The sequence below is a fragment of the Nicrophorus vespilloides genome, unplaced genomic scaffold (genome assembly GCF_001412225.1).
Source record: "Nicrophorus vespilloides isolate i.1.1-1 unplaced genomic scaffold, Nicve_v1.0, whole genome shotgun sequence".
Classification (NCBI taxonomy): Eukaryota; Metazoa; Arthropoda; class Insecta; order Coleoptera; family Silphidae; genus Nicrophorus; species Nicrophorus vespilloides.
This window is the reverse complement of record NW_017100069.1, coordinates 1-4747: the sequence shown is the minus strand read 5'-3', so window position 1 is coordinate 4747 and position 4747 is coordinate 1.

Genomic DNA, 4747 nt, shown 5'->3' with positions numbered 1-4747 from the left:
TTCAAGATCAACGTAAATATTCAACACATGCAGAGATTAAAATGAGCATACATATAGGTTTCTAGCTGCAATGGTATCTTCATAATTAACAAACTTTGGCATTTGAAAAATGACAGATGAAAAAATAACGTCTTAGAAAATTGCTTTTATTTTTGTTAATCACTTGCTCCCAGATTAATTTTGTATATGAATGTTGATCTAAAATGTACAAAGATTAAAATGAGCGTAAATACATGTTTGTAGCTACTATGATTTAGTCACAATTAATTACCAAACTTTGGTATTTTACAGATGACAGTTTGGAAAATAACTTCTTCGAAAATGACCTGCATTTTCGGAGACACTTGTTCCCAGAAGAATTTTCAATACGAATATTGTTCTTGAATATACATAGATTAAAATGAGTTTAAATGTAGATTGATAGCTATATAAAAAAAGCTTTTATTCTTTATCAAGAGATTTGATAAAAATTTAAATTTTTGATATTTCAGTATTCAATGGGGGGGAGGGCTTGTGTTGTGTTGTCTTAACAATTAACCAAAACTAACGTATTTTATAGCAAACGAAAGCAAAAGTATTAATAACTTAAGATTAGTTCAAGCATTATTTAAACTTATTTATTAATTTAAATTAGTATGTTTGCAAGGAAGTAGATTTTGTACAGCGCCAAAATGCCCGAACTACAACCTTTGACATATTGCAAACAGATGGCGTCAGCTGTCACAAAAGATGGAATATTCATTCTACGCCTAAAGAGCAGGCAACCAATCATACATTTTGTGATTAAGTAGGAAAATAGTTTTTGAAAATAGCCTGTATTTTCGTATACACCAGCTCCCAGAAGAATGTTGAATATGTACGTTGATCTTGAACATGCAGAGATTAAAATGAGCGTACATATAGGTTTCTAGCGGCAATGGTTTCTTCATAATAAACAAACTTTGGCATTTGAAATATGACAGATGAAAAAATAACGTCTTAGAAAATTGCTTTTATTTTTGTTAATCACTTGCTCCCAGAATAATTTTGTATATGAATGTTGATCTAGAATATACAAAGATTGAAATAAGCGTAAATACATGTTTATAGCAACTATGATTTGGTCACAATTAATTATTAAACTTTGGTATTTTACAGATGACAGTTTGAAAAATAACTTCTTCCAAAATGACCTTTATTTTCGGAGACACTTGTTCCCAGAAGAATTTTCAATATGAATATTGTTCTTGAATATACATAGATTAAAATGAGTGTAAATGTAGATTGATAGCTATATAAAAAAGGCGTTTATTCTCTATCAAGAGATTTGATAAAAAATTAAATTTTTGATATATCAGTATTCAATGACTTGTGTTGTGATTCGCGAAAACCGCCAACACATTAAAGCTTAATAACTTTCTTAATAATTAACCAAAACTAACGTATTTTATAGCAAATGAAAGCAAAAGAATTATTCTTTAAAACAGTAAATTCAGATTTTTAAAGAAATGTTAAATTGTCCATTTATTTAGTGATTTGGTGCAAAAACTTAATTGTTTGCAATGATTACATACGAAAACATCTAGCTTTCATTTGGATCCAATTAGTCTTCCAGAAAATGAGCTCACAACATCTTCCTTCGTACTCTTAGCACAGAAAGAACCGTGCTCTCAAATTAAAGCCGAAAGATGAACCTTTCCAAATAATTTAGAATTTTGAAATATCTTCATATAGATGCTCGGAAAAAAGATTCTTTTAATTTATTCCTGCAGTTCAAAATCGCGTTTGTTTTATAGAAAAAAAAATCTGAATTGAAGTTTTAAATGTTAATTATCCGTTCGTTCCGTGTTGTTCATCGCCGCAGGGATGGAAAAAAACGGACCGTCGGAAAAATCCGTTTTATGCGTACATTTTCCAGCCGCACGATTAATAAAACTAATGAACTATTCATGACGTTAAAACTTCGTTTGCATATTTTCCAGCGCACTTTGCGATTGATCGGCGACAATTTTTTTTTGTTTAAAATATAATTTCCACGATGCGAAAACTTTAGGAAGAAACTGGAAAAATTCGTTATATAAACTAACAATAAAGTTTCGATTTGCATTTTATAAATAGAAATAAACAAATGATTAAATAAATTGATTCCATCACAGTGTGTGTGTATATTTCGCTTTTGTTATTTTTAGTTTTGTTTTGCTTTTTGACGGCGAATCCGAAGAGTAAATCAAATGGACAATAAATGAATAAATAATAGGAAATAAATACGTCGGTCTCCGAAATATATTTATATGTATATATATATAATGGCTGCAGAATGGCTGAATTCAACCGAAACAAAACAAGAACGAAAACAAAACACAACAGAAAAGAACAACGCTCGATCGAAGCCCGGCCGTTTCATTTGTTTTTATTCATGCATATATATATATATATAGAAATTTGCGGAATTTTCCATATGTCATTTAAAAGTATACTTCATTCAGCTGAAATAGTTATTTATTCATAATAAAAATATTAATAATTCACTGTTTTGTTGCTGCTGCTACGTTTGTTATTATTAAAGTTATTATTCCACATGTTGCATTGTTCATGCATACGTCTGCTTTCATAGGCATTCATTAATTATTTTATTTTAAAAAAAAATATGTTTCAAATCTATCGAAATTCCGAATCGTTACAATGTATTTAGATTAATAATCAATGTTATGGCTCAATCAGAGTATTTATTTAGAAATGTACGTCTAAAGACATATATTTTCTGTTAATATGATCAGTTTCAGATGCATAATTTGTGAAGGAAATCGTAGAAACTTCTTTTAAATTAAATCACGTAAAAGAAGTTGCCTATAATACAATCATACACTTTTTACAAAATTATATATAAATTAGCTAAGTGTAATAAGTAAAGTTAAAAACACTTGAATCTTATATAATTTTTTTTATTATTTACAAAGCAATCTATTTACAATAAAAAGAAAAAAAAACAGATAACATGCTCTAGTTCTGGGCTTAATAGTGAGAAAAAGCTAAAAATATGTATTGAAGATCAAACTCCACAGAGTGCTCATTAATAAAAAATGTATGCATTTTATTTAAAAAAAAAATGCAACTTTCCTTCATTTATATTTGTAACTAATTAATTTCAATACTGTAATCAAGCATAGTTTTTAAACTACAGTTAAGTTTAATTGATTGTGTAACAGATTGATTTATTTGTGTTTTTGCTGAAGAGATAACAGACAATTGGAAGAGAGTAATTGCTGAAAGAAAAAATGTTAAGAATTAGGAGAGAGGAATGTAATAAGCTATATATATATATTACGACGTTCATTCAGAGTTTTTTTTATTAATTCTTGGTTTTGTGTGTTTATATAGAAATGTTGTGGTTTAACGAGAAAAGCAGAACGGCTTTTTTGCAGTTTTAAGAATTGCATTTTCAGTCGTATTTTATTGAAATTCTTATATGGAGTGGTACGTGTCTAATGTATATATGGAAGAGGAATCATTACAGCAAGAACAGGATGGGTCCGTGTAATTGGAATGAAACGCACGGCTCGGAGGGGTTTTTAGAGAAGAAAGAGGTGGTTGTGCAAGGAAGAAATTGGAATGCAAATATAAAGGACAGCAATAAAGTACCGGCAAATCTGCGGCTGCCGCTGCTGCTGCTGCTTCTGCTTCTGTTCCAAAGCAGAATGCAGATTATTTAGATTAATGCGAGGCTAATATAACAAAGAATTTTATTATTTCCAGCTAAGATAAATGGCGCGGAAAATGCGGTTTCGCCTGTTACGTTTTCCTCCTTCCTTCTTCCTGCAACAAAAAAAAAAAGAAATTTACAAGAGAGACGGGGAAAAATAAAGCATGCGAAAGAATGAATAAAGACGGGGGGGGGTGAGAAATGGGTGCATCCCACCCACTAAATCAAATTACGAATACTCGGCTTTCCGATAAACCGAAAACTCATTTGATGCGAACGCATAAATTATCTGAGACGAGAATGAGACGAGGAGGAGGAGGAGGAAGTTCTTTGGTTCTTTGGTCGATGCGTTTCCTCTCACCTGCGGTTTAATAGGATGGAAAATTAGGACGCGTCGGTTTTAATTCGACCCATTTATATTGTTCTCCCTGTGTTTTCCAATTATGCGGGGACCCTGGAGTCGGCTAAATGAAAATTTAGTGTGTAGGGTGGATGAAGCAACTACACTTAATACCTTTAGCTTTATAAATTTTATATACCGAGCGCAGATAACACCTTGTATCGTCAAAAAAAAAAACTAATCTTTGTGAGAGTTTAGTGATTTTCTCGGAAACTATAATAGATAGAATCAATCCAAAAGGTGCATATGAAAGCTGAATGTTTGGGGAATCTAGCAAGTATTCATATATTACTGTGGTTTCATCCGTTCGGCTGTAATTAGCGTTTAAATTTGAAAAAACGTTAAAAAAAAGCAGTGTTTTTACATTTCATTGATTTTCTCGGAAACTATAATAGATAGAATCAATCCAAAAGATGCATATGAAAGCTGAATGTTTGGGAAATCTAGCAAGTATTCATATATTTTTGTGGTTTCATCCGTTTGGCTGTAATTGGTGTTTAAATTTGAAAAAACGTTGAAAAAAGCAATGTTTTTACATTTCATTGATTTTCTCGGAAACTATAATTGATAGAATCAATCCAAAAGGTGCCTATGAAAGCTGAATGTTTGGGGAATCTAGCAAATATTCATATATTACTGTGGTTTCATCCGTTTGGCTGTAATTGGTG